The sequence below is a fragment of the Pteropus medius genome, unplaced genomic scaffold, assembly GCF_902729225.1.
Source record: "Pteropus medius unplaced genomic scaffold, Ma_sr-lr_union100, whole genome shotgun sequence".
Taxonomy (NCBI): Eukaryota; Metazoa; Chordata; class Mammalia; order Chiroptera; family Pteropodidae; genus Pteropus; species Pteropus medius.
This window is the reverse complement of record NW_024353789.1, coordinates 767,382-779,303: the sequence shown is the minus strand read 5'-3', so window position 1 is coordinate 779,303 and position 11,922 is coordinate 767,382. Positions and strand designations below refer to the sequence as shown.

General features: G+C 39.5%; 1 pseudogene; it reads right to left on the bottom strand.

The window, feature by feature from the left end:
- Positions 1 to 9,242: 9,242 nt before the first annotated feature.
- Positions 9,243 to 9,358, bottom strand: LOC120593455 (uncharacterized; annotated as a pseudogene).
- Positions 9,359 to 11,922: the final 2,564 nt, after the last annotated feature.

Genomic DNA, 11,922 nt, shown 5'->3' with positions numbered 1-11,922 from the left:
AGAAGTAAACCCATACTTATACGGACAAATAGTTTTCGATAAAAAAGCTAAAAGCATACAGTAAAGAAAGGAAAGCCTCTTCAGTAAATAGTGCTGGGAAAACTGGAAAGCCGCATGCAAAAGAATGAAACTAGACTGCTGTCTATCACCACACACCAAAATTAACTCAGAATGGATTAAGGACCCAAATATGAGACCTGAAAAAATAAAAAGCATAGAAGAAAACATAGGAACTAAACTCGAGGACCTTGGACTTAAAGATTTTATGAATTTGACCTCAAAGGCAAGGGAAGTAAAAACAAAAATAAATGCATGGGACTACATGAAACTAAAAAGCTTCTGCGCAGCAAAAGAAACTGTTAACAAGGTAAAGAGACAACCATCCGAATGGGAAAATATATTTGCAAGCAACGCCTCCGATAAGGACCTAATATCCAAAATATACAAAGAATTCATATAACTCGGTGACAACCAAAAAACAAATGACCCAATCAAAAAATGGGCCGAAGACTTGAACAGGCACTTCCCCTAGAAAACATACAAATGGCTAACAAATATTTGAAAGGATGCTCAATATCGCTACCTATTAGGGAAACGCAAATCAAAACCACAATGAGATGCTATCTCACACCTGTTAGAATAGCTATAATCAACAGGACAAGTAATAACAAATGTTGGAGTGGATGTGGAGAAAAGGAACCCTCATATACTGCTGGTGGGACTGCAAATTGGTACAGCCACTACGGAAAACAGTATGGCGGTTTCTCAAAAAACTAAGAATTGATCTACCATATGATCCAGCAATCCCTCTACTGGGTATTTACTCCAGAGACTTGAAAACCCATATTCGAAAAGATATTTGCAAACTGATGTTCATAGCACCATTATTCACAATGGCCAGGACACAGAAGCAACCAAAGTGTCCTATGATAGATGATTGGCTAAAGAAGCTGTGGTACATATATACAATGGAATATTACTCAGCCATAAGAAGAGATGAAATAATGCCATTTGCAACAACATGATATTACATGATATCACTTATATGTGGGATATAAACCTAAAAACAATAAACAAGACAAATAAACAGAGAGTTATGGACATGGACTATAGACTAGTGGTTACTAGAAGGTAAAGGGTTCAGGAAGGATGGGGAGGTAGACAGAGTAAAGGGGGTCAAATATAGGGGGGTAAGGGAAGGGTGAAATGGGTAAAGGGGATCAAATATATGGTAGCTGAAAAAAACTGGACTTTGGGTGGTAAATACACAATAGAATATACAGATGTCAAATTATAATGTACACCTGAAAATTATATAATTGTATTACCAATGTTATGCCAATACTTTAAAAATAATTTAAAAATAAATAAATAAATAAAATTAAGTGGAAGCAAACATAAAAATGTACAAATTAGTATTTACAAAATAGTCATGGAGATATAAAGTAAAGCATAAGGAATATAGTCAATAATATTATAATAACTATGTTTAGTGTCAGAGGTGTACAAGAGTTATTGGGGTGATCACTTCACGAGTTATTTAGATGTCTAATCACTGTGTTGTATACATGAAACTAATATAATATTGTATGCCAACTATAATTGAAAAGTAAAAAATATTATTAAAAAATTATAAAATAAATAAATAAACAAACAAACAAACAAATAAATCCAGGGTCTTATTCCTAGCCACGAGCCTGGATCATAGCCAGACCTGGGACCAACCAGGCCTGGGACTCACAGAATATGAGAAATAATTTCAACTAAAATTCAAGTGCCTTCTACCTCAGTGAAATTTCTCTAGGAATCCAGTGGTGTCAGGCATGTTGAGATATTCCATTTAAGGTAAAAAATAAGTTGTTACATCTGGTCCTTCCTATAACCAAGAAAGAGGAACAGTACCCAGTGGGCCTCTTTGGATTTTAGAGACAACATACTCCTCATTTGGGTGTATTACTCTGACCCATTTACCAAGTGACCCAAAAGCTGCTAGTTTTGAGTGGGGCCCAGAACAAGAGAAGGCTCCGCAACATGTATGGGCTGCTGTGTAAGCTGCTCTGCCACTTGGGCCTTATGATCCTCAGATCCAATGATTCTTGAAGTGACAGTGGCAGATAGAGATGCTGTTTGTAGACCTTGGCAAGCCCCTATAGGTGAATCACATTGCAGTCCTTTAGGATTTTGGAGCAAGGCCCTGCTGTCCTCTGCGGATAATTACTCTTCTTTCGAGAAATAGCTCTTGGCCTACTATTGGGCCTTAGTAGACTGAATGCTTGACCATGGGCCACCAAGTTACCCTGAAACCTGAGCTGCCCATCATGAACTGGGTGTTATCTCATCTATCAAGCCATAAAGTTGAGTGTGCACAGAAACACTCCATCATCAAATGGTGGTGGTATATTTGTGGTTGGGCCTGGGCAGTCCCTGAAAGTACAAGTAAGTTATATGAAGAAGTGGCCCAAGTGCCCATGGTCCCCATTCCTGATACATTGCCTTCTCTCTCCCAGCCCTTAATTATGGCTTCATGAAGAGTTTCCTGGGATCAGTTAACAGAGAAAGACTCAGGCCTGGTTTATAGATGGCTCTGCATGATATGCAGGCACCACCTAAAAGTGGATAGCACCACAGACCCTCTGTGGAGCATCCCTAAAGGACGGTGGTTAATGTAAATCTTCCCAGCGTGCAGAACCTGGGACAGTGCACCTGCTCGCTCACTTGGCCAGAAGCAGATGGCCACATGCATAATTACATGCTAGCTCGTAGCTGTGGATAGTCATTTGGTTGGATGGTCAGGGACTTGGAAGCGACACGACTGGAAAAATTAATAGCAAGGAAATTTGGGGAAGAGGTATGTGAATAGACCACTCTGGGCAAAAAACGTGAACATGTTAATGTCCTATGTGAATGCTCATCAAAGGGTGACCTCAGCAGAGGAAAGTTTTAATAATCAAGGGGATAGGATGACCCATTCTGTGGATACCAGCCAGCTTCTTTTCCCAGCCAGCCCTGTCACCACCCAGCTCATGAATAATATGGCCATGGTGGTAGAGATGAAGGTTATACATAGGCTCAGCAATGTGGACTTCCACTCATCAAGGCCAACCTGACTACAGCCACTCCTGAGTGCTGTAGCAGAGACCAGCAGCAGAGACCAGCACTAAGCCCCCAATACAGCACCATTCCTGGGGAGATCATCCAGCTACCTGGGAGCAAGGTGATTACATTAGACTGCTTCTGTGTTGAAAGGGGCAGTATTTTGTCCTAGCTGGAATAGACATTTACTCTGGGTATGGATTTTGCCTTCTGTGTACGTAATGTTTCTGCCTTCTGTGTACGTAATGTTTCTGCCAAAACTACCATCCATAGAGTTAAAGCAGAGATCCCCAACCCCCAAGCCACAGACCAGTACCAGTCTGTGGCCTGTTAGAAACCAGGATGCATAGCAGGAGGTGGGCAGTGGGCAAGTGAGTGAAGCTTCATCTGTATTTGTAGCCGCTCCCCAGCACTAGCATCGCTGCCTCAGCTTCTCTGCAGATCTTTAGGCATTAGAGTCATAGGAGCACTGGTTCCTGGTGCCAAAAAGGTGGGGGACCACTGAGTTACAGAATGTCTCATCCACTATCATGGTATTCCATACAACATTGCTTCAGATCAAAGAATTCATTTCACCACAAGAAAAGTGCAGCAATGAGCCCATACTAAAGGTATTAACTAGCCTTACCATGTCTTCTACCATCCTGAAGTAGATGGCTTGATGGAATGGTAGAATGGCTTTTTGAAGACTAAATTACAGCACCAACTAGGTGGTAACACCTTGCAGGACTGAGGTAAGGTCCTTTGGAAACTGTATATGCTCTGAATCAGTGACCAATATATGATGCTGTTTCTTCTTAGCCTGGATTCATGAGTTCAGGAATCAAGTGATGAAAATGGAAGAGGTACCACTCACTGTTATCCCTAGTGACCTACTAGCAAATTTTTGCTTCCTATTCCTGTGACTATGCTCTGCTGGCCTAAAGGTCTTAGTTCCAAAAGGATGGAATGCTTCTACCAGGAGACACAACAATGATTCTATTGAGTTGAAAATCAAGACTGCCAGCCAGCCACTTTGTGTTCCTCATGCCTGTGAGGCAAGAAAGGGTATCACTGGATCATCGATCCTGTCTACCAAGAAATTGGACCGTTACTCCATGATGGAGGTAAGAGAGAATGTGTATGGAATACAGGAGATCTTTCAGGGTATCTCAGTATTGCCATGTCTTGTGATTAAGGTCAATAGAAAACTACAACGTCCCAACCCAGGCCAGACTAGGAATGGCCCAGACCCTTCAGAAATGAATAAGTCATCCTCCTACCTGGTAAAGAACCACAACCAGCTGAGGAGCTTCCTGAAGGCAAAGGGAATACAAAATGGGCAGTAGCAGAAGGTAGTTATAAATCTCATCTACAGAAACAAAGGCTGTAATTGTCACGAGTAGTTCCTCATTTTGTTATGAATATATATATATGTACACATATATTAAGCAAATATCTTTGTTTTCTTTCCTCATTTTTTTGTCACGTAACAAGATATATTGACTTTATATCAAGATACTTAAGTATTATTAATTTTACATCATATTATTTAAATTATGGGATATCAAGAGTAAATATCACTCAGTACTTCTTTTGGGAAAGGTGTTAGTGTACTTTTGGTTGTATGCAGGATAGTTGTAGGATGAATTATGTATGATTTTTTTAGTCTTTATTTGGAGATTAAGTATGGTTTAAGGAGATGTGTATAGGTGTCAGGTTGACAAGGGGTGGATTGTCATGATTAATTTTTTGTGTCAATTTGACCAGGCTAAGGGATGCCCAGATAGCTGGTAAAATAGTATTTCTGGTTATGTCTATGAGGGTATTTCTAGAAGAAATTATACCATTTGACTGAGTAGACTCAGTAAAGAGATCTGCCCTCACCAATGTGGGTAGACATCATCCAACCCAACGAGGGCCCAAACGGGACAGAAAGATTAAAGAAAGGCAAATTTCTCTCTCTTCTTGACCTGGGACATACATCTTCTCCTGCCTTTGGACATTGGGGTTTCTAATATTCAGGCCTTTGTACTCCAGAATGTACACCAGTGGTCCCCTGGTCCTCGGGCCTTCGACCGCAGACTGAATTACACCACCAGCTTTCCTGTTTCTTCAGCTTGCAGACAGCAGACTGTGGGACTTCTTGGCCTCCATAACCATGTGAGCAAGTTCCCATAAATACATATACATACACTCATACACACACACACACACGCGCGCACGTGCACGCGTGCGCGCACACACACACACACACACACACACATCTCCTATTGGTTCTGTTTCTCCGGATAATCCTAGTACAGCAGTCTCCAACCTCTTTGGCACCAAGCACTGGTGCTCCTATGAGAATCTAATGCTTGATGATCTGAAGTGGAGTTGAGGCGGTGATGCTAGCACTGGAGAGTGGCTGCAAATACATTCGAAGCTTCCGTCACTTGTCTGCCACTCACCTCCGGCAGTGCAGCCCTGTTTTTAACAGGCTAAGGACTGGTACTGGTCCATGGTCCAGGGATTGGGGACCCCTGCTCTAGTAGACACGATTTCCATGCTTCAAGAGCTCAGCACAGAATACCTGGAAGCCTTACAAGACTGCGATTATAGTCTCAGCCAAGGCTGGCTTATCGTCTGAGTCCTCTTCCAGGCTCACATACTTCTTGGAGGAATTCATTTCCTAATGAACTCATGGTGACTTGCTTTTAGAAACTCAAAGCAGTGGTTTGAGTTTTTGGTTTCCCATCTCTCCTTTCAGGACTGGCCTTTTTTTAAAGGCTCGCCTGATTAGATCAGGACCACACAGGATGATTCCCTTTTAAATAACTTAAAGTTGACTGATTAGGGACCCTAATTACATCTGCAAAATCCCTTCATCTTTGCCATATGGTGAAAACAAATCATGAAAGTGAAATCCCATTATATTCACAAGTTCCATTCATATTCAAGGTGTGGAGATTATAAGTTATGTACACCAAGGAGCAGGAATCTTGGAGACCAACTTAGAATTCTGCCTGCTACAAGAGTATTTAAGTGATTGTTTTTTAATTGTGTAACATAATTGTATTTTAGAAAACCTGCTACTTGCTTTTCTGATATTATCATCATGATGTCTTACATTTCAGATGTGAGCAAAGCCAGGAACAAATTTGAGGACAGAACAAAGCATGGTTTATACTTTCTGGCTCTTTTATTGTCAACTGTGTACATAAAAAAGAAAGGTAGCAATAGACAGCAGTATGTGCTAAGTGGTAAATCATAAGTATAAAATCAAAATGCTTTCAGGGTTTAGAGAAGAAAATCATCACAGGTAGGAGTGACAGAATGTGGTTAACAACAGAACTAGATCATGAAATTGAACTCAACAAATATTTATTAAGCCTTCCATGATACTTTGGGGGTAGAAAGATGAATCAGGCGGACTCTGCCTTCCAGGAATGTATAGTCTGATGGGAGAAGTAAACATTGAATGAAATGAATGTGGGCAGATTTAAAAATTTTTAGATTAGAAATAGAATATATATAAAGAAATTTCATAAGTTTTAAAGGATAAATAGGAATCTACCAGAGAGATGAGGTTTAAAATATCTTTGCAGAAAAAAAGAAAGAAATGGCTAGGCTGAAGGGCAACATGCAAAGGGAAAGAACAAATGAGATTGATGACAACGAAAATGAGCGGAGACCAAGTCCTGGGGTGTTGTATGCCCTGACTCATAATTTTGGCTTAATCATAACAGTCCTGAGAATTCTTTAAGGGGCTTGGTCAAGGAAGTGGAGGGCATGAAATGCACCAAGTAGGATTTTTTTCCTCACTTATTTAAGTAAACTTAGGTAAGTTAATTAACATTTCTAAGCCTTAATTGCCACATCTGTTAAATGGGGATAGTAGTTTCTATTTCCGAGGTGCCAATGAGATGATTAAATGGGATATTCTGTGTAAAGCCTTTAAGATAGTACCAAAAGGCCAATATTCAGACAGTGATGACAATTTAGCTAGTTTGATCAGAGATGATGAATATCTAGGACAGAAATTAGTAAAGTATTGAGACATGGGGGGAAAGGGTGATGGTGGTCAAAAGGTACAAACTTCTTATAAAGCAATAATTCCTGGGGTATAATATATAGCATAGTAACTATAGTTAACAATATTACGTTATATATTTGAAAGTCACTAAGAGAAATCTTAAGTTCTCATTACAAGAGAAAAAAACGTATAACTGTGAGATGATGGATGTTAACTAAACTTATTGTGGTGATCATTTCTCTATAAATACATATATCATATCATTATGTTATGTGCCTTAAACTAATACAATTTTTATATTTCAACTATATCTCAATAAAACTAGAAAAAAAGATTAGCAAAGTGTTACATTGCAGTGATGATAAGAAACAAAATAGTACAGTTTTCCCTGAAATGAACATAACTAAACTTCATATCAAAGAGACAGCTACAAGAAAAAAGTGATAGGAAATAATTGCCATAAAGATCCTACCTGGTTAAGTTTCTGAACTTTAAGGAGAAACAATTCTTCAAATATCCAGGCATAAAAAGCAGTCTCCATGCAAAGACAATTCAATGGGAAAAGAATATTCTTTTCAACAAATGATACTAGGGCAATCCTTACTGCATACTATATGCAAAATTGGATCAAAATGGCTCAACAACTTATAAGAGCTAAAATTATAAAACTCTTAGAGGAGAACATAGTACATTAAGTTAGGAAATAATTTCTTAGCTACAACATCAAATGCAGTTTACCAAATGCTGCCCTCTCATCCTGAGTCCACACACATGGAAGACTCTTCAAGCACCCAGCCAAGGAAGCAATAGTGATGGCTTCAGTGGAGGCAGACTGGGGAAGGGAAGGGATCCTATATTTTCTGTTGGTTCTTGTTAACAAAGGGTCAACATTTCCAAAACTTAGACTGGAACAAACAAAACAAGAAAAAAGACCAAGAGACTAAGAAAAAATTTGATAAGTTAGACTTTATCAAAATTTAAGACATTTGTGCCTCAAACAACATCATTATGAAAGTGAAAAGGCAATTCACAGAATGGGAGAATTTATTTGTAAATCTTGTGTCTGTAAGGGACTTGTAACCAGAATATTAAAGAACCCTTACAACTCAACAACAAGACAACCCAATTTTTAAAAAAATTTATTTATTTAAATTAGTTTCAGGTATACAGTACATTGGTTAGACATCTATATAGTTTGTAAAACAATCTCCCCAATTACTCCCTCCCTCCCCTGACCCTCCACCTAGCCAACTTATTAATGCTAACTGTATTCCTTATGCCATGTTCCCTATCCCCGTAACCATCCATCAGCTACTAATTTCTATTCTTAATTTCCACTCCTTCAACCCTTCACTCAATTCTCCCAGACCCCCAAATCCACCTCACCTCTGTCCATCACCAAATTGTCCACTATATCTGTGAGTCTGTTTTTTATTAGTTTGTTCTTTTTATTTCCTTTGATTCCACATATAAGTGAAATCATATAGTTTTATCTTTGTCTAACTTAAGTACCTTCTAGGTCCATCAAAGCAATATCTTTTTTCATCCCCTTCCTTTTCATATGTACGGGTCTTGTTTTCTTATCCTTTCAGTCACTCTATGTTTTGGTAGGAGCACTTAATTCTTTTCCATTTAAGGTACTTGTTGATAGGAATGTAGTTGTCGCCATTTTTTATTCCTGTTTTTGATACATTTTTTTTTTTCTTAAAGAAGTCCCTCCAACATTTCCTGTAATACTAGCTTAGTGGTGATAAATTCCTTTAGCTTATTTTTGTCTAGGAAGCTCTTTATCTGTCCTTCAACTCTATATGATAGCTTTGCTGGATAAATTATTCTTGGTTGTAGATCCTGGGTCTTCATCCTGTCAAATATGTTTTGCTAAGCCCTTCTGTCCTGCATAATTTCTTTTGAGAAATCAGCTGCCAGTCTTATGAGTGTTCCCTTTTAAGTAACTATCTTGCTGCTTTTAATATTCTTTCTTTGTATTTAACCTTTGGCATTTTAATTATGATGTGTCTTGGTGTGAGCCTCTTTGGATACCTGATTTCTGGAATTCTCTAACTTCCTGAGGTTTTATGTCCATTTCCTTCACCAAGTTAGGGAAGTTTTCCATCATTATTTTTATGTTTTTTTAATTATTTATTATTATTTATGCCTATAGCACCTGGTCTTCATAGGTAGTCTCCCATCCAAGTACTAACCAGGCCCGACCCTGCTTAGTTTCTGAGATCAGACATGGGGCTTGTTCAGGGTGGCATGGCCATAGACCATGGACCGTGGCTCCACTGGGGCGTGAACCCAGGACGTTCTGCATGTAAAGCAAACATGCTAACCACTACACTATGGAACCACGTCCCCATCATTATTTCTTCAAAAGGCTGTTCAACATCTTGATTTTCTTCAGGTACGCTGATCAGACGAATATTTAGAGCCTTAATAATGTCACATATGCTCCTTAAATTATTTTTATAATCTTGCCATCTTATCTCTTGCCATTCTGATTGTGTCAGCTTTCTCGTCCTCTAGATAGAACATTTGATTCTCTTTTTTATTTACTTTGTTTATTCCTTTGTTTATTCCATTAATATACTTCTCATCTCAGATAATGTGTTCTCCATTTCAGACTGGTTCCCTTTTATAATTTCCATTTCCATTTTTATCTCTTTGTTAGAGTTCCCTACACTTCCCAAAAGTTCATTGAGCATCTTTATAACCAGTGTTTTGAAGTCTGCATCTGTTAGATTACTTGACTCCATTATATCTGGATTTGTGTTCTCTTCTGTCATATAGTTTCTGCTTCTTTGTCTTCCCATTTTGGCTGCCTTTCCATGTCTGATTCTATGTACTAAGCAAAGCTCCTAAGTCTCCCGGTCTTATTAGTGTGGATTTGTGAAGTAGGTGTCCAGTGGCACAGTCCTGAGAGGGGTTCAGTTGCAGGCCAAATTTTGCTCAAGCTTCTGCCCCTCCGGGCCCACCTGTTAAGATTCAGCAAGCAATCCACAGATGCTGTGCTTATAATTTCCTCAAAAGGCCACACCAGAAACCGAGGCCAGCTGCCTCCAGTGTGAGTCTAGGCACTGCTCAGCAAAGAGTACCTGACTTGCTGAGGATACACTTTGATGTGGTTTGGGTGAGACTGCAAGTCGGGGAAGGAGTCAGGGAATCCTCTGGGCAGAGCAACCTGTGTTATCCAGTTTGATGATATCACAGCTATGGCGGTGCTGTGTCTGGCACACTGGTATGGGGGAGGGCTCAACAGGGAACAATAGATACTGCCAACACTTCTGTACCAAGCAAGTCTTGCCTAGGCCCTCACTCCGACAATGTCTCCCTGTAAGTTCCTGGTGCCCCCTGTGTGCGGCCAAATAGACACTGGTGCTCAGAGCGAGCAGGTCTGTCACTGCGAAAATCTGCTCATGGAAAATCTGCAGCCTCTAAAGGGCGTAAGGCACCTGCTGCTGCCGCAGCCTCCATCTCACTCAGCTGCCTGGGACCAGGTAGTCCTGCGTCTTCTCCCCATCCTACCTTCTGCTATTGCAGTTTGCTTTCTTGGATTTCTCCCTTTTTGTATGGCTTATTCTTCTAGATCCCAGGCAATTTTTCCTTGCTGCTGCTCCTTATTTCCATTACAACTCTGATTTGGTCGCCAGAGGGATGAACAGAGCCTCTATCATCTATGTCATTTTTTTTTATTGTTCGACAACCCAATTTTTTAATGGTCAAAGGATTTAAATAAACATTTATTCAAAGAAGATATATAATGACCAGTAAGCACATGGAAAATGATTAACATTAGTTATGCAAAGCAACAGATAATAAGATAACAGTTCACACTCATTAGAATTACTATAATAAGATATCAATAACAAATATTCACAATGTAGAAAATTGGAACCCTGACACAATGCAGATTAGAATGTAAAATGGTATAGACACTCTGGAAAACACTCTGGCAGTTTACCAAAATGTTAAACACAGTGTTACCATATGATCCAGCAATTCCACTCATGGATATATACCCCTTACAAATGTATGAAATGAAATGTATGTCCACATAAAAACTTGTATATAAATGTTGATAATAACATTATTCATAATAGACTAAAAGTGGAAACAACCCAAATATCTTTAACTGATGAATAGGTAAATAAAATATGATATGTCCATCCATACAGTGGAATATTATTCAACCATAAAATGGGATAAAGTACTGGAAGCATTTGAGATCTTACTTTCTGGCATATGTCATCAGTTTGACTCAAATAAACTAATAAACATTTTTTTTAATGGGATGAAGTATTGATTCATACTAAAACAGAGATGAACCTTGAAAACATTATGCTAAGTGAAAGAAGCCAGCCACAAAAGTCCAAATATTGCATGATTCTGACAGGGTAGTAAGTAGTAGATATGAGCCAGAGAGAGAGGGACAATGAAGGGTTAGCAAGAGCTTAAAACCAACTCAGAAGAAGAATGTATACGACAAGGTATCTAGTGGCTTCTGGAGCCTCCCTCCTTCTCTCAAGGTCAGAAGCCAGTTAGGCAAGCAAGATAACTAGTGGCATCTTCCTCACTCCCCATTGCCCCCATGCTCCCCTGCAGTCAGTTAACTGAAGATGACCATTATATGACCTTACTTGGTGGGATGGGGGTGGGGAGCATTCTACTGGCATGTGCAAAATTAGTTAATTGGGCATGTGCCTACCTTCAAAATCCTCACATCACAGGTGTATGACTTCCCATCTACTTACAAAACTCCTCAGTCCCCAGCTTGGAGAAGGAGAGTCTGAGAGAGGAGCAGGGAATTCCCTCCATTCGAGGTAAGAGAGACA